General features: G+C 42.9%; 1 protein-coding gene across 1 annotated transcript in view; it reads left to right on the forward strand.

The window, feature by feature from the left end:
• HCN1 (hyperpolarization activated cyclic nucleotide gated potassium channel 1) overlaps nucleotides 1-25,731 on the forward strand; it is a 380,055-nt gene that overhangs the window by 198,568 nt on the left and 155,756 nt on the right. The window lies entirely within an intron of this gene.

The following is a 25,731-nucleotide window of genomic DNA, read 5'->3' on the forward strand; positions in this document are numbered from 1 at the left end:
GCATTATATTTTGAAATGAAGTAGGCTCTCCCAAGTTTTCTTAAAAATTTGCATGATGTAGAACTATCAAAAATTTTAAAAGAAAACTAACATGAAATTCTTGAAGACAGATGATGAAAGGGATATGAATTTAGTTCAGGGCTCTGTAAATAGGAGGTGTTCAATAAATATGATTGCTTGATTTTCCTTAAAAATGCATTTCAGATTTTTCAATTTCAAGTACACACTCCTAATTTCTTATTTTCGTGAATTAAGGGGAGTTTGTTGTCACTGAGTTTCACTTGCGGAATACCCCCCCGATTAGACTGTCCCCCGATTAGACTGTAAACCCGTCGTTGGGCAGGGATTGTCTCTATCTGTTGCCAAATTGTACATTTCAAGAGCTTAGTACAGTGCTCTGCACATAGTAAGCGCTCAATAAATACTATTGAATGAATGAATGTACAGTACCCAAAATATATTTATTGTGTCATGAGTACCTGTAAAACATGAGCAGGAAAGATCTGGTGGAAAATGGTTGAGGACATAATCCCCAGAAAAGGGGATAATACTACTACTAATAATGGTATTTGTTAAGCACTTACTATGTGCAAAACACTGTACTAAGCATTAGGGTGGATATACAAACAAATCAGGTTGGACACAGTCCTTGTCCCACATAGGAGCTGGTTCACAGTCTCAATGCCATACTGGATATTCAGGGATTTTTTTCTCTAGGAATTCCCATGAAGGAACTTTCCAGGTATCTGCCAGTCAAGTGGGTGAATCCTTTATTGCCATTGTTCTTGTCTGTCTCCCCCGATCAGACTGTAAGCCCGTCAAAGGGCAGGGACTGTATCTGTTACCGATTTGTCCCTTCCAAGCGCTTAGTACAGTGCTCTGCACATAGTAAATGCTTAATAAATACGAATGAATGAATGAATGAATGAATGAATGAATGAATGAATAGCTCCATATCATGGTAGTGAAGCTCCAGATTAGAACCAGTGTGGACTAGTGGGCCTGGGAGTCAGAAGGACCTGGTTTCTAATCCCAGCTCTGCCACTTGTCTGCTATGTAACCTTGGGTAAGTCTCTTCAATTCTCTGGGCCTCAGTTCTCTCATTTGTAAAATTGGGATTAAGACTGTGAGCCCCACGTGGAACATGGGCTGGATCCAATGTGATTACCTTATATCTATCCCAGTACTTAGTACAGCGCCTGGCACCTAGTAAGGTCTTAACAAATACATTTAAAAAAAAAAAAAGATCCCTACCCCTTTGTAGAGAGGATCAAGCAGAAAAGGAGATCTAAGTTCTAAACATGGCTCTGCCATTTACCCACTGTGGAGGTAACATCACTGCCTTCTCTGATCCTCAATTTCCCCAACCAGGTATTCCTTTTTCTCCCTCTTCCTTAGACCAGGAAACTCTTGTGTCTTATAGGGACACTGCCTGATCTGGTTATATTTACCCCAGCATTTAGTACTGTGCTGGGTACATAGCAAGTAGGATAAATAATGCACACAAAATTCCATGTCATGCATGTCAGCCCGCCATTTTTTGTTTTAAAGAATCAGCTCCCTGGCCCGCTTTTGTTTTTCCAGATGTAAATGTGCTAAGGCAGACAGGGGCCGATCCTTCATTCGAGGATCGTTCTCTAAACCTTGGGAAATTCCTTCATCTGATTCTTGTTTCCAATAATATTTCTACCCTTAGAAATCCTGAGTTATTCAGAAAGTGGGGGGGTAAATGGCAACTGTTTATAATAAAAGTCAGCTTATATAAATTGTGTTATATATATGCTATAATTTTCCTCCATTATAAAAAAATGTACTTTTGTGGCTTTCAGACTTAATTGCACCTGTGGAAAACAGCTCCTTGTTTACCTCCTGAATAATAGCGAACATTTCTATGATTTTTTTTTTACCGTGTAGAGAATTCCAGGTGAAGGCCTACCATGGTTTTATATAAAAGCAAAGCTCTGCTTTTTGTTTTGTTCTCCTGCTTACATATGAAAAAGTTAAGGTACTAGTCTCACACGATGTCAGATGGGCATTTGGTATTTGCCCCTACCTCAATCCCAAAGCATTTATGTACGAACCTTTAAATATTTTAAATTACTTATTTACATGAATGTCTGTCTCCCCCTCTAGGTTGACTGTGAGCATGGAATGTATCTGCTAATTTGGTTGGACTGTGCTCTCCCAAGCGCTTATTAAAGTGGTTTGCACTTACTATGCAATATATTCAATAGTATTTATTCATTCAATAGTATTTATTGAGCGCTTACCGTGTGCAGAGCATTGTATTAAGCGCTTGGAATGTACAAATCGGTAACAGATAGAGACAGTCCCTGCCCTTTGACGGGCTTCCGGTCTGATCGGGGGAGACGGACAGACAAGAACAATAGCAATAAAATATATACTATGCAAAGCACAGAGTAAGGGCTCAGTAAATACCACTGATTGATTGATTGAACTCTTTCTGGAGTATTAATGTTAAAATACACTTTTGAGTTATCAGGAATCGATCAATCAGTCCATCCATCAAGCAGCGTGGCTTAGTGGTAAAGCACAGGCCTTGGAGTCAGAAGGTTATGGTTTCTAATCCCGGCTCTGCCACATGTCTGCTGTGTGACCTTGAGCAAGTTATTTCACTTCTCTGGGCCTCAATTACCTCATCTGTAAAATGGGGATTAAGACTGTGAGCCGCGTGTGGGAAAGGAACTGTGTCCAACCTGACTTATTTGACTAACTCCAGCAATTAGAACAGTGCTTGGCATATACTAAACACTTAGCAAGTACCATCATCATTATTATTATTACCATGTACAGAGCACTGTTCTAAGTGCTTGGACGAGTACAACACGAAAGACTTGGCAAACGCATTCCCTGTCCATTCATTCATTCCGTAGTATTTACTGAACGCTTACTGTGTGCAGAGGACTGTACTAAGCACTTGAGAAAGTACAATAAGCAGACACATTCCTTGCCCACAAACAAGCGGACAGTTTGGGGGGGGGGGAGAGACAGACATCAATACAAATAAAAACATTACAGATATGTACATAAGTGCTGTGGGGCTGGGATGGGGGAAGAACAAAGGGAGCAAGTCAGGGCGACGCAGAAGGGCATGGGAGATGAGGAATGCGGGGTTAAGTCAGGGAAGGCCTCTTGGAGGAGATGGGCCTTCAATAAGGCTTGGAAGAGGGGGAGAGTCATTGTCTGTGGGATTAGAGGAGGGAGGGCGTTCCAGGCCAGAGGCAGAACGTGGGCTAAGGGTCAACAGTGAGATAGAAAAGATGGAGACACAGTGAGAAGGTTAGCACTAGAGGAGTGGAGTGTGCAGGCTGGGTTGTAGAAGTAGAGTAATAATAATAATTACGTTGGTATTTGTTAAGCGCTTACTATGTGCAGAGCATTGTTCTAAGCGCTGTGGTAGATACAGGGTAATCACGTTGTCCCACATGAGGCTCACGGTCTTAATCCCCATTTTACAGATGAGGGAACTGAGGCCCAGAGAAGTGACTTGCCCACAGTTACACAGCTGCCCCCTCCTATCTCAGCTCGCTACTTAGGAGAAGCAGCGTGGCTCAGTGGAAAGAGCCCGGGCTTGGGAGTCAGAGGTCATGGGTTCGAATCCCGGCTCTGCCGCTTGTCAGCTGTGTGACTGTGGGCAAGTCACTTAACTTCTCTGTGCCTCAGTTACCTCATCTGTGAAATGGGGATGAAGACCGTGAGCCTCACGTGGGACAACCCGATTACCCTGTATCTCCCCCAGCGCTTAGAACGGTGCTCTGCACATAGTAAGCGCTTAACAAATACCATCATTATTATTTTTATTATTAAGTGGCAGAGTCGGGAGTTGAACCCATGACCTCTGACTCCCAAGCCTGGGCTCTTTCCACTGAGCCACGCTGTTTCTCCTAAGTAGCGAGGTGAGATAGGAGGGGGCAAGATGGCGGACTGCTTTCAAGCCAACGGTGAGGAGTTTTTGATGCAGAGGTGAGTGGGCAACCACTGGAGTTTTTTGAGGAGTGGGGTGACATGTCCTGAACATTTCTGTAGAAAAATGATCCGGGCAGCAGAGTGAAGTGTGGACTGGAGTGGGAAGAGACAGGAGGCTGGGAGGTCAGAATGGAGGCTGATGCGGTAATCCAGGCAGGATAGGATAAGTGATTGTATGAAAGTGTTAGCAGTTTGGATGGAGAGGAAAGGGTCGATTTTACCCATGTGGGTAAAGGTGGGACCGACAGGATTTAACGATTTGGACTGAGTCCAACCTGATTAGCTTCTATCTACCGCAGCGCTTTGTACAGTTCTGGCACATAGTAAGCACTTAACAAATACCATAAAAAAAAAAAAAACAACAGACAGGAATCATATAGAATCTAATCGTTGTGGGCAGGGAATGTGTCTGTTTACTGTTGTATTATATTTTCCCCAAGCGCTTAGTACAGTGCTCTGCACACAGTAAGCACTTAATAAATACTATTGAATGAATGAATGTAATTCCCACCTTAATGAATTCTAGAAGCATCGTGGCTCAGTGGAAAGAGCACGGGCTTTGGAGTCAGAGTTCATGGGTTTGAATCCCGGCTCGGCCACTTGTCAGCTGTGTGACTTTGGGCGAGTCACTTAACTTCTCGGTGCCTCAGTTACCTCATCTGTAAAATGCGGATTAAGACTGTGAGCCCCATGTGGGACAACCTGATTCCCCTGTGTCTACCCCGGGGCTTAGAACAGTGTTCGGCACATAGTAAGCGCTTAACAAATACCAACATTATTATTACTATTACAACAAGGTACACATGTATAAAACCTATCAGGGGAGCAGGAATTCACGCATATCTAACAACTCTACCATGTTGAACTGTCCCACTCACTAAATACAATGCTCTGCATACGGCAAGCACCCAACCGGTACCACTGGTTAATTAAATGAGACAATAATCTAGCTAGCCTCCTTGAAGCTGCTGTAGATATACCTCCATTTTCTCTTTAATTGGCCAGATGTGGGTGCTAGACCGGCTAGGGTAGATGCCTTTGTAATTGCAGTCTCTCGCTGTGTCCAGTTCAATTTTGCAGGACCTCTAAATAGACGGGGCAGCTAGCAGGTTTGCAGCATCTCCCACAGTCGATCACCCCGGAACTTGAACCTGTTCTGACTGCTCTGTCCGGGTCACTTCTGTCCTCTAGGTCACAACGAGTTTTTCTCACACAGCAGCCAGTGAAACTCACGCCTTCTGTTCGTAAGAGCCTGCCTGCCCGCTCTCCCTTCACCCTTCAGCTCCTCCTCCTTGCACTTTGCCCTTCCTTGCCACAAGCCCGTCTTTCCTCCCTTCCACCTCTTTTTCTGTCCTAAAAACTACCTCGTTAGCCACCCCTAGCCTGGGTTATGCCTTGGTCGTCTTTAAAAGTAAATGAATGAATTTTAATTTTAACTATGAACAATGTGTTACACCCTCAGTTCAGTTTGCTCTTTCCGCTCAGCCACTTGTCTGCTGTGTGACCTAGGGCAAGCCACTTAACTTCTCTGTGCCTCAGTGACCTCATATGTGAAATGGGGATTAAGACTACGAGCCCCACGTGGGACAACCTTATTACCTTGTATCTACATAGTACGTAGTAAGTGCTTAACGAATACCATAGTTATTATTATTTATTTTTATTATTTTTACCCCAGAATGGCACATCCCTCTAGGGAGCTTCCTCTTAAAGGTCTATTTTTCTTACTGTTCTCCACTACATTTCTTAACTCGTTTTGCTGTGGGAGCTGATCTGAGGTCTCACAAGTCTAATTCATCTCCTCGGCAATCCCTTTTGTGAGGGAGAGAGAATCAACCGGTCGATCAGTGGTATTTATGGAATGCTTACGCTTGCTGTGGGCAGGGAACGTTGTCTGCTCACCCTGTTGTACTGTACTCTCCCCAGTGCTTAGTACAGAGCTCTGAACACAGTAGGTTTTCAGCAGATGCCGTGGATAATAGAAAATATGCGTATTTGTTTCCATCCTTCTTAAACTGAGAGCCCCATTTGGACAGGAACTGGGTTTTGTATGATTGTATTGTATGAACTCCAGCATTGAGCACAGTGCTTAGCCCATAATAAACACTTAATGGTACTTATTGAGCATTTTTTGTGTACAGAGAACTGTACTAAGCACTTGGGAAAGTACAATATAAGAGACTTAGTAGACATGTTCCCTGTACCACAATTATTATTATTGTTACAAGGGATTCACAAATTACTTTATTCCCATTTTACAGATGAGGCAACTGGGGTAAAGAGGAGGTGAAATGACTTGCCAAAGGTCACATAATTGCTCAGGGGCAAAGGTGGGAACTACAACCTCCATCTCCTGACTCCCGTCCTTCACTCTTTCCAATCAATCAATCAATCAATCAATGACATTTATTGAGTGGTTACTTTGTGCAAAACACTGTATTAAGTGCTTGGGAAAGGGCAGTATAATACTGTTAATGGACATGTCCCTTGCCCACAAGGAGTTTATAGTCTAGCTGCGAGAAGTAGCAAGGTCTAGTGAATAGAGGGCGGGCCTGGGAGTCAGAAGGTCCTGCATTCTAATCCTGGCTCCACCGTGTGTTTGCTGTCTGACCTAGGGCAAGTCACATAACTTCTCTGTGTTTCAGGTAGCTACTCTGTAAAGTGTGGATTAAGATTCTGAGCCCCTGTAGAACAGGGACTGTGTCCAACCTGATCAGAGCTTAGAACAGTGTCTGACACATAGTAAGCACTTAAGCAATACCATAAAAAATCTGTCTCCCCTGAAAGAGCCAGGACTTCAATTAATCTATCAATCAATGGTATTTACTGAATGCTTAGTATGTGCAGAGCATTGCACTAAGCACTTGGAAGAGTACAACTGAATTAGTAGACATGTCCCCTGCCCATAACACCGAACCCCCAAAATGCCCTTGAAGCCACTGAGCATGTAAAAATTTCCTGCTAAATCTATTGTTAAACAGTGTTCGAACAGCTGTGCAATTTCCATTTTCCTTTTTTGTAGAGCTCTGTTTCACTAGACTCATCCGGCTGCACTGCCTCTGTCCTAATTTTCCATCCAGAAGCACGCCTCCTCTATTTCTCTCTCTCTCTCTCACTTTTCTCTCTCTTTCTCATTTTCTCTCTCTCCACATACTTATACATGGTATATCCAGTCACTTAACTCCTTCAAATACAATTCCCTATAAAGGTGCCATCAAGTGAATATTTCCGTGCCTCCATTTACTAATCAAGTGTTCCAGGAAATAAAATGAATTCTCAGATATCGAATTGGAGAAGCAGCCAGACCCTAGTGTAAAGAATATAGGCCTGGGAGTCAGAGGACCTGGGTTCTGACTCCTGCTTTGAAACCTTGGGCAAATCAGTTAACTTCTCTGGGCCTCAGTGTCCTCAACTACAAAATGGGGATTAAATCCTACTCACTCCTACTTTGACTGAGAATCCCATGTGGGACAGGGACTGTGACTGACCTGCTTACAATGTAACCACCCCGAGCATAGTACAGTGCTTGGCACACAGTAAAGGCTTAATAATTATCACAATTATTAGGTTGAATCTGAAAAAACTGAGATGAGCCATCCGGTGCCTTTGAATTCCAGAGGAAAGCTTAGAAATTGACTGTAGGGGGAAGTTTAGGTAGTGAGAAAAAATGGAGGAGAGAGAAAGAGTAACTAGTCACTCCTAATATCCCTGACTCACCTCAACATTCATGGAGCAGGAGACCAAGGCAGTTGTCTAACCCTTACACTTGGCCTTTCTTTGACTTGATTCCCGAAACTTCTGGGCCCAGTGCAGTAAAAGCAACACCGAGACTAGAGGAAATTCTAGTTGACGTTTCAGTGCTTATATCTGATTTCAGACAATCAGTGAGGCATAATATACATCAGCCGTGTCTCCTGAGGGGTGTTATATTTGGATTAATCCATGGTAAAATGCTATAGGCTAAGCTATTTGTGCTCTTGGCCAAATATAAGTTAAGGAAGAAAGCAAGACAGAAATCAGGAAAATCTGATTTCCGTTTTCAGGAATAACAACTGAAATAGGGAACATTTTCTGGGTACCCCAAATTGTTTCCCAACTAGGAGCCCAAATGTTATGTGTTTTTACTGAATCAAGCGAAGACACTTTGCACAAAAGGCCTACAAACCATCTTTTGAATTCATTTTGAATCTTGCTCTTGAGAATCTTCCTCTATACTGTAAACTCCCTGTGGACGGGGACATGTCAACCGACTCTGACTCTGTTGTATTATTCTTTCCCAAGCGCTTAGTACAGTGCTCTGCACCCAGTAAGCATTCAATAAATACTATTGATTGCTGAAAGAAACTAAAGGAAATAAATAAATTATTAGCAGAACTGACATTAAACATTAAAAAGGTTCAGCTCATGGTTTTTCTTCTCTTGATACTGTCCAATAGAGCTAAATGATGGTGGAAGGACCAATTATTAGCATAGTGCTCTGCACACAGTAAGCGCATAATAAATACCACTGAATCAAATTAGAATTGGTCTCATTGAGAGCGTACGACTTGTGGACAGACGTGAAGACTGTTTACTGGCTGTTAAAGGAGTTCACTGGTGTCCGGATAAGGGTGAGAAGCAGCATGGCCGTGTGACTTTGGGCAAGTCACTTCTCTGTGCCTCAGTTACCATCATCTGAGAAAAGGGGATTAAAACTCTGAGCCCCATGTGGGACATGGACTGTGTGCAACCTAATTACTTTGTATCTGCTCCAGGGCTTAGAAAAGTACCTGGCACATAGTAAGGGCTAAACAAATGCCATTTAAAAAAAGTTTTAAAGGCACAACTATCATGAAAAGACTTGAGAGGGTCAGAGTGTGGAGCAGAGTGAATGTGAAAATAAGGACAGTGAACAAAAGTTTGGTAACTATTATTTGTTGGGTATTTAGGAAACATGAAAGTAATTGAGGAAGTGGGTGATGGGTGGATTTTGCTTTCTGAAACATGACTTGGATGACGGTGGCAGAGATGGATTGTATTCCAAAGATGATGGAGAAGATGAGGCTCCGATGAGCTGAGTAGAGCTGTACAGCTGGATGAGAGATGTGGCAGGGATAGATCTGGGAGACAGCGTCAAGTTTGAAACACTCTGATTCAGCAGTGAATGTAAGGGGCGTAGGTTGGAGAGGAATAGGATGTGATTCTGAGTTTCCTACCGGGAGATAGGCAGGGCGGTAATGGTAATGATGTGTAAGGTGGAGTTAAGGTAAGAGGAGCAGGGGTGAGGGATGACTAGGGAAATATTTTCCCCATGTTTTATTATATATCATAGTTGGATATTTGAATGAAGAATCATGTTGGCATCTTTTATTAGTCAAATCAATGTTTTGGTTTTGGTTTTTTTTAATCAAATTTTTTGTGCTATGTATCAAGCGCTGTTCTGAGCACTAGGATAGCTAGAAGCTAATCAGGTCCCACATGGAGTTCACAGTCTATGTAGGAGAGATAATAGGTATTGTACCCCCAGTTACAGTTGAGGAAACAGAGGCCCAGGATCACACACAGCAGGTACTTGGCGGAGCTGGGATCAGATCCCCGGTCTCGGATTGCTTGCCCCACTAGTACACTCCTGCTTCCGACTGCAGAATCCTAGATTCCAGTACAGTACATTTCTTTCAGATTCCATTTTAATATTTATGAATAGATATGTGTTAAGACACACTGTTTCCAGCCCTTCCTATAGCTATGAAACCTGCACGGGGTAGGTGATTAATAAATCCCGTTACGACTACTGCTGCTAATATTATCCAAAACTACTACAGATCACTTTCCTAGGACTACTGCATAAGGGTCATCCTTCCGTAGTAATAATAATGGCGGTATTTTTAAGCGCTTACTATGTGCCAGACACTGTACTAAGCACTGGGGTGGATATAGGCAAATAGGGTTGAACGCAGTCCTTGCCCCACAGGGGACTCACAGTCTTAATCCCCATTTTACAGATAAGGTAACTGAGATCCAGAGAAGTTAAGTGACTTACCCAAAGCCACACAGCGGGTCGTGGGGCTGAGATTAGAACCCAGGTCCTTCTGACTCCCAGGCCTGTGCTCTTTCTGATAGGGCATGCTGATTCTCTAATCTCATTTACCATCAAATGGCTGGGCCTAATGGGACAAGCATGGGCCCGGGAGCCAGAAGACCTGGGTTCTAATCCCAGCTTTGCTACTTGTCTGTTGCATGACCTTGGCAAGTCACCTAACTTCTCTATGCTTCAGTATCTTCATTTGTAAAATGAGGTTTAATTTCTACTTCCCTCTACTTAGACTGAGAGCCCCATGTGGGACAGGGACTGTGTCTAGCCTGGCTAATCTTTGTCTATCCCAGCAGGAAAGGGGTAAATACTTAGGCTTGGAAGTCAGAAGGGCCTGGATTCTAATGCTGACTCCTCCACTTGCCTGCTATGTGACCTTGGGCAAGTCACTTAACTTCTCTGTGCCTCAGTTACCTCATCTGTAAAATGCCCTATGTGGGACAGAGACTGTGCCCAACCCAATTTGCTTGTCTCCATCCCAGCACGTAATACAGTGCCTCGCCTATGGTAAGCACTTAATGAATGTCATAATCATTATTATTATTACATAGTTTGTCCTTGACGAATGCCACAATTATCTGTCCAGACCTTTAAGCCATTACGGAAAGTTATCCCCAAAGCCTTTCATTTTGATTCTGCCTTCTTTCTTTGAGTCTTCTTGATTTTGTTTTCGACTCCCTTGTGTACGCGATGTGTTCTCCGCGTGACAGAATTCTTGGATAGCATTCAGCTCTGTGTCGCTGAGGTGGATCCTTGGTTGTGCCAGTATTTAGTGAGGTACAGAGGGGCTGGCACAGAAACTCGCTCTTCACCAGATGAAGACTCATCCCAAGTGCATGGCTGATCCTGAGAGACAATTCAGAATCTTCTGCCTATCTTCTTGGGTGGGTGTTCTCCGAGCACAGTCATAAACATATAGGTGCTTCTGAGTCAGCTGTTCAAAGATCCAGTTGCCCTAAGTAACGATTATCTTGGGATGATATTTACAAAGGAATTGCTTTCCTGGGGGTTGTTGTTTTATTAAAAAAAAGTAGGAAGAATGAATCTGGTGAGTTTGCAAATTGTACCTCTGAGTTTTCCTTCATTATAAGCCTGTTGCTTTTTGCTCATATGGGAGAACAAGGCTGACAATTAGAACAACGATAAAGGTTTGGGAAAAAAAGATAAAAGCTGTATAATCTGGCTGCCGACAAGGTCCTGCAGCAGCGTATCCCTGTGATGAATGTTCCAGCAGTAGATATGATGGCTCATTGTTAGTATGGAGTATTGTTTTAATCTGGATCACTTTTTGTGGTATTTGTTAAGCGCTTATTATGAGTCAACCACTGTTCCAAGCTCTGGTGTAGATACAAGTTAAGAGAAGCAGCGTGGCTTAGTGGAAAGAGCCCGGGCTTGGGAGTCAGAGGTCGTGGGTTCTAATCCCGGCTCCGCCACTTGTCTGCTGTGTGACCTTGGGCAAGTCATTTAACTTCTCTGTGCCTCAGTTACCTCATCTGTAAAAATGGGGATTAAAATCGTGAGCCCCACGTGGGAAAATCTGAGTACCCTGTGTCTACCCCAGCGCTTAGAACAGTGCCCTGCACATAGTAAGCACTTAACAAATACCATAATTATTAGTATTATAAGATACAGACCCTGTCCCAAATGGGGTTCATAGTCTAAGTAGGATGGAGAACAGGTATTGAATCCCTGTTTTGCAACTGAGGAAACTGAGGTATGGAAAAGTTAAGTGATTTGTCCAAGGTCTCAGACAGCAGGTAAGGGGCAAAGCCAAGATTAGAACCCAGGTCCTCCAGCTCCCAGGCCCATACTTTATCCACTAGGCTACGCAGCTTCCCAATCATCAGTAGTGACAATAATTAACTATCTGTTAAGCGCTTACCACAGGCCGAACGCCAGGCTAAGCTCCGAGGTAGATACAAGATAATCGGATCAGACACAGTCTTTAACCCACATGAGACTCACAGTCTGAGAGGGAGAACGGGTACAGAATCTCCATTTTATAGATGAAGTAACTGAGGCACAGAAAAGTTAGGTCTCTTGCCCAAAGTCATCCAACAGCCAAGTGATAGAACCAGGATTAGAAGCCCAATCTCCTGACTCTTCTTTCTCCTAAATCATGCCGCTTCTTTGTTTTCAATAAGATACATATTTTTCCTGAGGTAGATGCTGGGAAAAGAACTATTATCTTAAGCCTTTAAGTAACCCAGCCAACTTAATAGTACCATCTTAGCGAGGACCAGTATTGTGTACTTAGGTGCTTCAGGGGTACATTCAAACTCCATAAAATACATCTAATATTCCAATCCTTTCATCAGAGAAATGGGTAACCAAATCCAGCTACTGATCCACTCATTCCATGAAGCATGAAGATTTGTTACCATGGTAATTTTGCATAAGATGTTCAAATGGCAGACGATACCGTCATTCAAAAATGATTAGGCATTCATATCATTTTACAAACCTAATGGCTTCAATAATATCACCTTACCCACTCTGACTCCACTCTAATAATGGAACATGCCTATTGAATTTTTCTCAATATCTCTATTTCTACTCACAAAATGTCCTGTTACTTTCATTACATCCTTAGTTAATCCATTCTTACTATCCCTCCTTAAATTTCTGTTTTCTCTCTTGATGGTTTTATTACTTGTAATCAAGCATATGAGATTTGCATTCTAATAAGATAGGAAAATGGTTTGGGATACCACTTGAGTCAGTAGATTTGAATAGGAGAAGCAGCGCGGCCCAGTGGCAAGAGCACGGGCTTGGGAGTCGGAGGTCATGGGTTCGAATGCCGACTTTGCCACTTGTCAGCTGTGTGACTATGGGCAAGTCACTTAACTTCTCTGTGCCTCAGTTACCTCATCTGTAAAATGGGAATAAAGACTGTGAGCCTCATGTGGGACAACCAGCTTACCCTGTAAATCAGCACTTAGAAGAGTGCTCTGCACATAGTAAGCGCTTAACAAATACCAACATTATTGTTCCTGTATGTAGACCTTTTCCATCCAGATAATCACTACGCTTATTCTTCTGTCTTCTTAAAACTGTGAGCCCCATGTGGGACAGGGACTGTGCCTGACCTGATTAACTTGAATCTACCCAAGTGCTTAGAATAGTGCTTGACATACAGTAAGCGTTTAACAAATATCTTAATCAATTCACTAATTATAGCAAAATGGCCTGAAATTCTGTGGTAGATATTTAATTTTAATTCATTCATTCAATCATATTCATTCCGTGCTTACTGTGTGCAGAGCACTGCACTAAGCACTTGGAAAGTACAATTGGACAACAAACAGAGACAAACCCTACTCAACAACGGGCTCACAGTCTAGAAGGGAGAAGGCAGACAACAAAACAGAAAAAAACAAGTAGACAGGCATCAATAGCATCAATATAAATAAATACAATTATAGATATATACACATTATTAATAAAATAAATAGAATAATAAATATGTACATATATTCACAAGTGCTGTGGGGCAGGCAGCATAGAAGAGCCGAGGGAGGGAGTTGGGGCAATGGGGAAGGGAGGAGGAGCAGAGGTATAGGGGGCTCTGTCTGGGAAGGCCTCCTGGCGGAGGTGAGCTTTCAGTAGGGCTTTGAAGGGGGGGAGTGAGCTAGTTTGGCAGATGTGAGGCAGGACATGGGCCAGGGGTGGACAGTGGAACAGGCGAGAACGAGGCCCAGTGAGGAGGTTGCGGCACCGGAGGAGCGGAGTGTGTGGGCTGGGCTGGAGAAGGTAAGAAAGGAGGGGAGGTAGGAGGGGGTAAGGTGATGGAGAGCTTTGAAGCCAATGGAGAGGAGTTTTTGCTTGATACGAAGGTTGACAGGCAACCACTGGAGATTTTTGAGGAGAGGGGTGACATGCCCAGAGCATTTCTGTGGCTTTTGATTATGTTGTTTGCAATTAGAGGATTAACCTGACTCATTTCTTGAATTTTTGCCTTGATGGTATTCAGTATTCCTGCCGTAGTTCTCCCCTGTTGTATGTACAGAACAAAATATTCAGGAAGCAAGTGTTCATGGCAAGCGAGAAAATGAGTGTCCAGAGCATAGAATCAAGAAAGCACCCAACCCATGTATCTTTAGAGAAGTTTGTCACCCTTATCGTTCCTTCATTCGGTCATATTTATTGATCACTTACTGTGGGCAGAGAACTATATTAAGCACTTGGGAGAGTACAGTATGACGATAAACACAAACAATCCCTTCCCACAACGAGCTTAGAGTCTACAGTTCATGTTTCATCTCCATTCATCAATCAATCAATGGTATTTATTAAGTGCATTCTGTGTGCATAGCACACAGCACTTGGGAGAGTCCTGTAAAACAGTTCATAATAATAATAATAATAATAATAATAATAATATTGATTGTACTTGTTAAGCACTTACTGTGTGCCAAGCACTGTTTTAAGCACTGAGGTAGATAAAGTTAATCAGGTTGGATCCAGTCTCTGTCCTATATGGATCTCACACTCTTAATCTCCATTTTCCAGATGAGGTAACTGAGGCCCAGAGAAGTGAAATGATTTGCCCAAGGTCACACAGCAGACAATGGGTTGAGCCGGCATTAGAACCCATGACCTTCTGACTCCCAGGCCTGTGCTCTATCATTAAGCCATACTGCTCCTCCAAGTTCCCTCCCCACAACGAGTTTATAATCTAGAGGAGGAGACTGACATCAGTATAAATAAATTACGGATATGTACAAAAGTGCTATGGGGCTGCAGTTAGGGTGAATCTTTCTTAAGAATAATATTAAAAATAATCACCGTTGTGATATTAAAAAGCTTACTATGTGCCGAGCCCTGGGGTAGATACAACATAATCAAATCGGGCAGTCTTTGTCCCATTTATGTTCCCTGTCGGAGAGGGAGAGGGAACAGGTATTGCATTCCCATTTTATAAATGAGGAAACAGAGGGACAGAGAAGTTAATTTCAATCAGTCAGTCGATTGCATTTATCGAGCACTTACTATGTGCAAAGCACTGTACTAAGTGTTTGGGAGAGTACAATATAACAATAAACAGACACATTCCCTGCCCCAAATGAGTTTTTAGTCTAGAGGCAGAGACAGATATTAATGTAAATAAATGCATTAATTTCCCAAGGTCCCACACAGGCAAGTGGCACAGTTGGGATTAGTACCTCTTCAATGTAAGGTATACAACTTTTCTGGGAAGCCTATGTGAAATCAACGAAAGCTCTTTAATTGGCAGAAATATGTAGCATTTTCACCACCCACGCATCAGACTTTCTCCTCGCCAGGATATAGTTTGTCCAATTCATACCTCTTCGTCCATTCATCCAATAGTATTCATTGAGCGCTTACTACATGCAGAGCATTGTACTAAGCCCTTGGAATGTACAATTCGGCAGCAGAGACAATCCCTGCCCAATGATGGGCTCAAAGTCTAATCGGGGGAGCCAGACGGCAGAGCAAAACAGAACGAAACAAAAACAGGCATAGTCTCAGACAATGGTTCTCAGCCTGGTTAAAACTAGCCTGGAAGAAAGTTTGGAATGAATTAGAAATTAGCCCAAGTTTTATCTCAAGGTGGCATTACCACGCACTCCTGGTTACCCTCCTGGGATGCTGGAAGATGTCACCCCAGTAATCAAGGAGATACCTGAACATTTAAGTCCTCTAGACTGTAAACTCCTTGTGGGCATGGATCACGTCTACCAATTCCATTATATTGTACTCACCCAGGTGTTTAGTACAGTGGTCTACATACGGTAAGTGCTTAGTCCCACTGATGTCGTGATGGATGGGTGAAAGCACCATACTGCAATAGCAGCCACTCTTGAGGAAAAATTATCCCAAATCTGGTTCAACGAGAGGTTTATCAACGAGAGGTTTATCAACAAGAGGATTACTCAAGTAATTGCTTGAACCTCATTTCACCTTTCCTTCAGCCTGAGATAGAACCTGTGGGGGTCACCAAAGGAAGCTTAAATCTAGGCCCAACCAGCTGAGTTTGGTTTGTGCCAAGCTTAACTAACCTTAGGGATACAGTTTCTAAAATCCATTTTTTTATGGCATTTATTAAGCATTTAATACGTGCCACTGGAATAGATACAACGCCCTCACCTCCCTGAAACTAACTCTCTTTCCCTCTTCTTAGCCCTACTGAGAGCTCACCTCCTCCAAGAGGCCTTCCCAGACTGAGCTTCCCCTTTTCCCTCTGCTCCCTCTGCTCCCTCTCCACCCTCTTCTCCCTCCCCCTCACCCCCTTCACCTCCCCTCAGCTAAGCCCCTTTTCCCCCCTTTCCCTCTGCTCCTCCCCCTCTCCCTTCCCCTACCCTCAGCACTGTGCTCGTTTGTAAATATTTTTATTACCCTATTTATTTTATTATTGAGGTGTACATCCCCTTGGTTCTATTTATCATGATTAAGTTGCCTTGTTTTTGTCCTTCTGTCTCCCCCGATTAGACCGTAAGCCCGTCAAGGGGCAGGGACTGTCTCTATCTGTTGCCGAATTGTCCATTCCAAGCGCTTAGTACAGTGCTCTGCACATAGTAAGCGTTCAATAAATACTATTGAGTGCATGAATGAATGACCATGGGGCTCACAGTCTTAATCCTATTTTACAGATGAGGTAATTTAGGCACAGAGAAGTGAAGTGACTTGCCTAAGGTCATCCAGCAGAAAAGTGGCAGAGCCGAGATTAGAACCCAGGTCCTTCTGGCTCCAACGCCATGCTGTTTCCCTAATTCATTGGTAGGGTTTGGCCCACCCAAAGCTGTGTAGCCTAGGAAGCAGAGGAGAAAGGCTGAGCAACTTTAGAATAGGAAGCAGGCAGGAAAATGGCAGGGTTCTGTAGTCCTGTTTGGGTGCCGGTCTCGGCAATGGATTTTTTTCATCCGCCAAGCCCAAATGCCAGGAATAAAAATTATGGACTGGTCTTCAAGATTGGTCCATATAGAATCACGCCTACCCACTCTCTCCTGAAAAATCAAACTGGAAAAGATCCCGGCTCTTAGAGTAGAAATAAAATATATCACAATCCCAGACTTTGGAAGTTGGGCTTAATCTCCCTGGCCCCTAGATCCCATATATCACATGAACTTGCAATTTAAAAGTTTAGTGACCTGAAAGAATTACTGCAGCTCCAACAATTCCTAAGTTTAACTCTAGATAATTGGCCTACACCCTTTGCTTTTAAGCAACAACTCATTAAGGCTGTGACAAATTACCGATGGACATTGACCGACTTTAATGGAACAGTCCTGCGGCCAGCTTTCAACTGTTGCAAACCGAAATAAAAATCTTTCTTCCCCTCACTTGAAATCAGCTTCAGCCAGAATCAAGTGTGACCTGGTCGAAAGAGATATGGTCATGGGGTGTGGAGAGCCCGCTCCTAGTTCCGGTTCTGTGACTGGCCTGTTGGTGTGACCTCGGACAATTCAATTCACTTTTCTGAGCCTCAGTTCTCTCCTATGTAAAATAAGGACAAGATGCCTTCTCCTGCCTACTCTTAGACCGTGGGACAGGAATCATGTCCGAACAGATTATCTTGGTGTGTTTTTTTATGGTACCTGTTAAGTGCTTACTACCTGCCAGTGTTTCTGAGGGATCTGTGCTTCTCACCACCCTGTCAGCCTTACACACCCCTCCATTTTTCCTCTATGACTCTTCCTTTTTGGGGGTTAGCTCTCTGTGATCTCGCACTCTCCCTCTCCCTACCAAATCCGCAGAGGAGAGAAGGCCTTAGGTCAACTCCCTCCAGCATAGCTGGGGTTGGTTGTCCAATCTTGAGAACTCAGAGCTGAACTTCTCCCCTGTGTTAGCAGCTTTCTGAGAAAACCCACCATCGCCTAGATCAAAGGTAGTAATTATAATATTTACTAAGCACTTACTACCTGTCGAGCACTGTATGATAAATACAAGAATCATGGCCTTGTGAATACAGGCCTAGGAGCCAGAAGCACCTGGGTTCTAATCCCAGCCCGGCCACTTATCCGCTGTGTGACCTTGGGTGAGTCACTTCTCTGGGCTTCAGGTACCTCATCTGTAAAATGGAGATTGAGACTCTGAGCCCCATTAGGTCAAGGATTGTGTCCAACCTGATTAGCTAGTATCTACCTCAGTGCTTAGTACAGTGCCTAGTACAGAGTAAGCGCTTAACAAATACCATAAAAAAAGAGAAAGTTCGGAATCTATCAGGCAATGATCTGTCGTCCACTCACGTCTCCCTCAGGAACAGTAATATATAAGTAAATGACCTCTATTCAAACTCCAAAAGTTACCTACTTAAAACCCAGACCACGACCGGCAATATATCTTGGAGTGAAATATTTCACTCGCTAGGATTTATTTTGCTTTTACTGATTCACCAAGCAGTTGGGTCTGTGGCATCTTCTGGGGACTTCCTTCCAAATGGCTCAAGGTGCTTCTCAAGCAGTATCTCAGTTGTCCCCATGACGTGCACGTAAAATTAAGAGGTGCGTTATCGCTTCCATTAAACAGCTTGAAGAGGCTGAGTCAGAGACATGTGAAATGGTGTGCTCAAGAGCAGACGGTGGTTAAGGTCATTACAGGATCCACCGTCTCCTTTTGTTTGGTTAAATGGATCCGCGATGTTATCGTTAATTCATATTCATAGGAAATGATGTCAGTGAATGGACATCTGCCCACTTTCTGATGATGATAATAATGGCATTTGTTAAGCGCTTACTATACGCCAAGCGCTAACTTTTCTGTAGACTTCAGGGCCGGAATGACAGGAAATAGAGTGCGAAGGGCATGAGAGTGCCACGTGATTTTTTTCCAACTCTCTGTCCTCGTTTTCATCGTGGAAAGTGCATAGGGCTGTTGTCGGGAGATCTGGGCTCTAATCCCACACTGCCTCATGTCTGCAGTGTCACCTTGTGCCTTAGTTTTCTCATCTGTAAAATGGGGACAAAATACCCGTTCTCCTTCCTTCTGATACTGTGAGCCTCTTGTCTGACCTGATTTTCTTATATCTATCTAACCCCACGCTCAGCATAATGATTGATATATAGTATGTGCCGGCTAAATGCCATAATAGTATTATTGCATTGTATCATATTATATTATCATTAATAACAATAATCATCAAACTGAAAGGAGAATTGGCAAAGGAAAATGGGTCAAACTCAAAATTTCAACTTTTGTTCTGGTATTTGTTAAGTATTTACTACGTACCAGACACTGTATACTAAGTAATAATATGATTGAATGAATGAATGGGTACTGGTGTAGATTCAAACTAATCGGGTTGGTCAAAGACCATGTCCCACATGGGGCCGACAGTCTTAATCCCCATTTTACAGATGAGGTAACTGAGGCATAGAGAAGTTAAGTGACTTGCCCAAGATCACAAGCAAGTAAGTGGTGGAGCCAGAATTAGAACCCAGGTCCTCTGTCTCCCAGGCCTGTGCTCTATCAACGAGGCCAAGGCACTTCTCTACCTGAAGTCAGAGCTGGAGGTAACAAGAGACTTTTCTCAGGTTGCTATTTCTAAGTACAATGCATCCTGCCATCCACCACCGTGGTGGAATGGGAGGACCCAGTTAGTCAGTCAGTCATATTTATCGAGCGCTTACTTTACCAATTTACCAGTGTCAACTCTCTCCACAAAAATCACCCAAACAGTAGTGACTCTGTGTACAGTTTTCATCGTGAGACCTCCGGGTGATTAGTGAAGGTGGAAAAAACAGTTTTGGTCTCTGCTGACTTTTGCCACGCCGAGTTGATTCCCTGATCAACAGCAAATTAAACGCTTGAAGTAGAAAAGCAATTTATACATAACTTTAGACTCATTTGGGGCAGGGAATTTTCATTCAGTAGTATTTATTGAGCATTTACTGTGTGCAGAGCATTGTACTAAGCACTTGGAAAGTACAATTTGGCAACAGAGACAATCCCTACCCAACAACGGGCTCACAGTCTAGAAGATTGTGTCTGTTTATTGTTACATTGTACTCTCCCAAGCACTTAGTACCATGCTTTGCACACAGTAAGTGCTCAATAAATAATAATAATGTTGGGATCTGTTAAGCGCTTACTATGTGCAGAGCACCGTTCTAAGTGCTGAAGTAGATACAGGGTAATCAGGTTGTCCCACGTAGGGCTCACGGTCTTCATCCCCATTTTACAGATGAGGGAACTGAGGCACAGAGAAGTTAAGTGACTTGCCCACAGTCACACAGCTGACAAGTGGCAGAGCAGGGATTCGAACCCATGACCTCTGACTCCCAAGCCCGGGCTCTTTCCACTAAATGCCACTGAATGAATGAGTGAATGAACTCTGTCTTAGCAAAGCTTCCCAGAGAAGTCAGCGCTTAGGGAGACTCTGTAATGTGAATTCTGGCAGAAGTTTATTTCATTAGGTAATTTCCCATAAAGACATTTTTAGGCTAAGCACAGAGCTCGAGTCTTTATTATTGCTTAGGTCCAGGAAGAGGGAAACGAACCCTAAAACTGCTTCCTATGTGGTCACTAGAGCAAATGGCCAAGAAAATAGTCCAATCTGTGGCATTTATGTTCGGAAAAGGCGCCGGTGTTGTTGCTTGGAGACCACGGTAGCCTAGTGGAAAGAGCTTGGGCCTGGAAGTCAGAGGACCTGGATTCTACTTCTGCCTCTGGCACTTCCCTGTTGTGAGACCTTGGACAAGTCATTGGACTTCTCTTTGCCTCAGTTTCCTCAACTGTAAAATAGGGATCCATTACCTCTTATTTAACCTGTCAACCTCATGTGAGACTGGGACTGTGCCCAACATGACTAGTTTCTACCCCTGCACTTAGAACAGTACTTGAAACATGGTGAGGCTTAGCAGATACTGTAATTATAATCTAGAAAGCCATCCCGAATTTCCGATGCTCCTATAACATGGTAAAGATGGAGCCACATCATTCTGAAGGGGAAATTTCCATTCTTATGTACATTTCCTTTTATTTTTCCAAAGTGTTTTGACTTCAATTATCTCATTTTGTCTTGGTAGCTTTCCTCTGAAGCAAGGAGAGTCTGGTATTATTATCCCCATTTTACAGATGAGGAAACTGAGGCCCAGAGAGGTTAAGCAACTAGCCCTAGGTCACTCTGCAGATTAGTGATAGGGCTGCACTAGATCTCGCATTTCCTCACTTCCTACCCCTCGTCCTCTCTTCCAAATGATGCCACCTTCATATCCCAACAATAGACCCTTTAAAAATGCAAATAGTTTTCAAATTCATTTGATTTTGATAAATTAAGGACATTGTGGTAGACCACAAATTAGTTATAATTGTCAATAACAGCTTTCCTTTAAAGACCTCAGTCGTGCAACAAAATTGAGAGTTTCTGGATTTAAAAAGGTATTATTAAATCACCATCTGCATATTGTGACTGCCTAACATACTGACGGCACGGAGTCATGCCCAAAGGAAACAGTGGGAAATTATATTATTTAATCTTCTCAGTTAAGCAAACAGGATCAACAGATCATTGGTAACCCTGGTATATCCCTTTTATTTACATTCCTACCCTTTCTCTGGATTTTTTTATGCTATTCGTTAACCTTCTCACTGTATCTCCATGTCGTCTATCTCGCCTCTGACATCTCGCCCACATCCTACCTCTGGCCTGGAAGGCCCTCCCTCCTCATATCAGACAGATAATTGATCTCCCCCACTTCAAATTCTTATTGAAGGCGCAGCTCCTCCAAGAAGCCTTCCCTGACTAAGCCCTCCTCTCCCCTTCTCTTTCTCCCTTCTGTGTCACCCTGACTTGCTCCCTTCAGTCATCCTCCTTTCCATCCCCACAGCACATATGTATATGTATATATATATAAAACTGTAATTTATTTATATATATTAATGTCTGTCTCCCCCTCTAGACCGTGAGCTCACTGTGAGCAGGGAATATGTCCAATTGTTGTTATTATCATACTCTCCCAAGCGCTTAGCACAGTGCTTTGCATACATTAAGTGCTCAATAAATACAATTGAATGAATGAATGAAAGTGCTTACTATGTGCCAGACACTGTTCTAAGCCCTGGGGTAGATACAAGATAATCAGGTTGGGCACAGTCCATGTCCCCTAAGGCGCTCATAGTCTTCATCCCCATTTTACAGATGAGGTAACTTTTTCAGATTCCCAGGCCTGTGCTCTATCCACTAGGCCAGCTGCTTTGTAAATTTATTTCACCCCCTATAATTCGTCACTGTGATATCTTCCTCCATCTTAGATGTTCGTAGAACACAACCTTAATAGCGTTAAAATCATATTTTTCAAATATTAAAGCTTTTTGTTTTTATCCTCATAATAACAGCTCTAAAACCTAAAATAAAAATATATTTTGAAATCTAAATTCTTTCTATTTTCTGGAGATCATGCGGTCATTGCCTGATCTGTGTTGTAAAGGTTAGAGGACTCTAAGATCATTGTGGGCAAGGATTATGTCTACCATCTATTGTATACCTCTAAAGTGCCTAGTAACAATAATTTGATATTTGTTAAGGGCTTAATAAGTTCCAGGCACTGTTCTAAGATCTGGGGTGGATACAAGCAAATCGGGTTGGTCACAGTCTCTGTCCCACGTGGGACAGATGAGGTAACTGAGACACAGAAGCGAAGTGCTCAGTACACAGTAAGCACTCAATAAATACCATTGGATAGATTGATTGGTATTCATTCCACCAGTTTCTCTCTGAGATATGAGAAAATAGGCTTTAAATGCCATTCCTCCTACCTGTTTATTTCATTTCTGCTTTCAATTTTTTCCTTCCCATTGGTAGCCAGTTTTGAATTTTTGACCACTTCTGTCAACAGCATGTAACTTTTTGCAGGCCGAAAAAATAGAGTTTCGGTCAGACTCTAACACTTTGTCAGAATCGATTCCAAGCAATTGGCCTTCTGCCACTTGTCTCTGGTGGATTTAAGAGGGGACTGGGAGGAGCAGAAACAGAAAAAGTTATACAGAACCATTTTTGACCCTATATTTGATGACCTCAATAAAATAGGAAGCTTGTTCATCTACTTATGAGACAGGCAGTATGTAGTAAATAATGTCAAGAATTGAGGTAGTTATTAAAATGATACAAATTTATATTATTCAATTAAGGAGGGATATGGGGGTCCTGAGTTATATCCCTCCTTAAATGAATAATGTAAATTTTTTAGTCAGTTTACAAAATCAACCTATCAAGATTGTTGTTCAACTTTCGACTTTGCTTTGTCTGGGTAGATATAGCTATAAGAAGCCATTGATAGTTGTACACGGACAGTGCCATGCTAACACAGCATAGTACTTAGGGGGGAAATATCTGATGATTAGCTAACTTTAGATTCATTCATTGCTCAGTTACCCAAAGTACTTATGGGAAGCAACAGCACGGTGCAGTGGATAGAGCACAGGCATAGGAGTCAGCAGGTCGTGGGTTCTATTCCTGGTTCCACCACTTGTCTGCTGTGTGACCTTGGGCAGCTCCCTTCACTTCTCTGTGCCTCAGTTCCTTCATCTGTAAGATGGAGATCAAGACTGTGAGCCCCTTGTGGGACGGGGAATGCTGAATTCCCAAACATTCCAAATATTCCAGCCCTGGATCTCCCTGTATCATCTCTCCACTCTGGTGGGGCAACATAGAGAGGTGTAAACCCCATGATTGGGTCCAGTAGTCTTTCAAAACCCTTAGAAAAGTATTGTGGCATAGGGGAAACAACACAGGCCTAGGTGTCATGAGGACCTGGGTTCTAATCCCAGCTCCGCCTCTTGTCTGCTGGGCGACCTTTAGCAAGTCACTTCACTTTTCTGTTCCTCAGTTCCTTCACCTGTAAATTAGGGATTAAGACTGTGAGCCCTGTGTGCGACATGGACTGTGTCCAACCTGATTAGCTCGTATCTTCCCCAGCACTTAGCACAGTGCCTGGCCTGTCGTAAGTGCTTAACAAATACTGATAAAAAAAAAGGTAAAAAAAGAAACTCCAGGCCCACCCTGTGCCGGTTTTGTGTGACCTTGGGCAAATCGTTCAACTTCTCTGTGCTTCAGTTCACTCACCGGCAAAAAGGGGATTCAATATCTGTTTTCTCTCCTACTCACACTGTGAGTTAGATGTGGGACCTGATTATCTTGTACCTGCCCCAGCACATAGTAAATAATAACAATAATAATAATAACTGTGGTATTTAAGTGCTTACTAAGTGCCAAGGACAGTACTAAGCCCTTAACAAATACCACAATTGTTATCATTATTATTATTATTATTATTATTTAGATGGTTAGCCCCATGTGGGACAGGGACTACATCCAAACTGATTAACTTCTATCTTCTCCTGTGCTTAGAACAGTGCTCGAAACATAGTAAGTGCTTAACAAACACCATCATCATTACAGTCCTGTAGAGTTCTCTTAGGCTGTGCTTTCTACTTCATCACATGCTTGATCTCATCTCTCTTGCCGTCGACTTCTTGCTCATGGCCTCCCTCCTGCTTGGAACTCCCTCCCACTTCACGTCAGGCAAGTTACTACTTTTCCCATCTTCAGAGCCCAGCTAAAATCACATCCCTTCCAGGAAACCTTCGCTGACTAATCTCTCGCCTTTATACCCTATTTTCCCTTCCTTTTGCATCTATGCACTGGGTTCTGTACCCCCAAGATAAATTGATAATCACTCTCTCTCTCCCGCCACATACCCACAGTACCTATGTTCTGTGCTGTACTTACGTGATTTGTCCTTATGTACGTATAGAGAAGCGGTATGCTTCAGTGGATAGAGCACAGGCCTCAGTCAGAAGGACCTGGGTTCTAATCCTGACTCCACCACTTGTCTGCTTGTATCCACCCCAGCACTTTGTACAGTGCCTGGCACCTAGTAAAAAAAATACCATTTTAAGAAAACATAACCTTATATTGCACTTATTTCCCTATCTGTAATTTATTTTAATGTCCATTTCCCCCAAGAGATTGTAAGCTCCTTGAGGCCCGGGATTGTGTTATACTCTCCCCAAGGGCTTAGTATAGTGGTCAGCACAGAGTATTTGGTAAAGTCAATTGATTGATAACCCTCTGCTCTAGTTCCATTCAATTATGTTGCTGAAAAGTAGCAAATATTTCACTTCCTGTGATATTATTCTTCTTCTTCTTCTAATTATTATTATATGCCATCAAGTCATTTCTGATTCATAGGAACTCCAAGGATATACTTTCTGCAAAATGTTCTGTCATCTGCCATAATCCACAACCTTTCTAGTGGTTCTTCTGTTATCACTGTTATGGTCTCTATCCATGTAGCTGCTGGTCTGCCTCATCCTCGTTTTCCCCGGACCTTTCCTAGCATTAGTGGCTTCTCCAGAGAATTAATCCTCCTGATTATGTGTCCATCCTGTGATAGGATCTCTTGAATATCATGAGCTTTCTCTGGACTGAATTAACTCCTACAGACTCTCTTCCCCTCAGATTTCAGACTCTCCCTCAGATGAACAATCCACTCTTTTATGTATCAAGATCAAGAGAGATACCGCTTTTAGAACAGTTGCAGTTTCCTCAGAGGGACAGGACTTTAAGCTTCAGACAGGAAATGTTGGAGGCAAATTGGTGGTTTAACTCTGCCCGTCACAATCAGGGAGAAGAAAAGCAAAGAGGGCTATCCCTTGCTGGTTCAGACCAACTTCGAGAATTCCCTCAAAAACGTGGTACATCCATAACTCCA

This window comes from Ornithorhynchus anatinus, chromosome 1 (assembly GCF_004115215.2).
Source record: "Ornithorhynchus anatinus isolate Pmale09 chromosome 1, mOrnAna1.pri.v4, whole genome shotgun sequence".
In the NCBI taxonomy this organism is placed as follows: Eukaryota; Metazoa; Chordata; class Mammalia; order Monotremata; family Ornithorhynchidae; genus Ornithorhynchus; species Ornithorhynchus anatinus.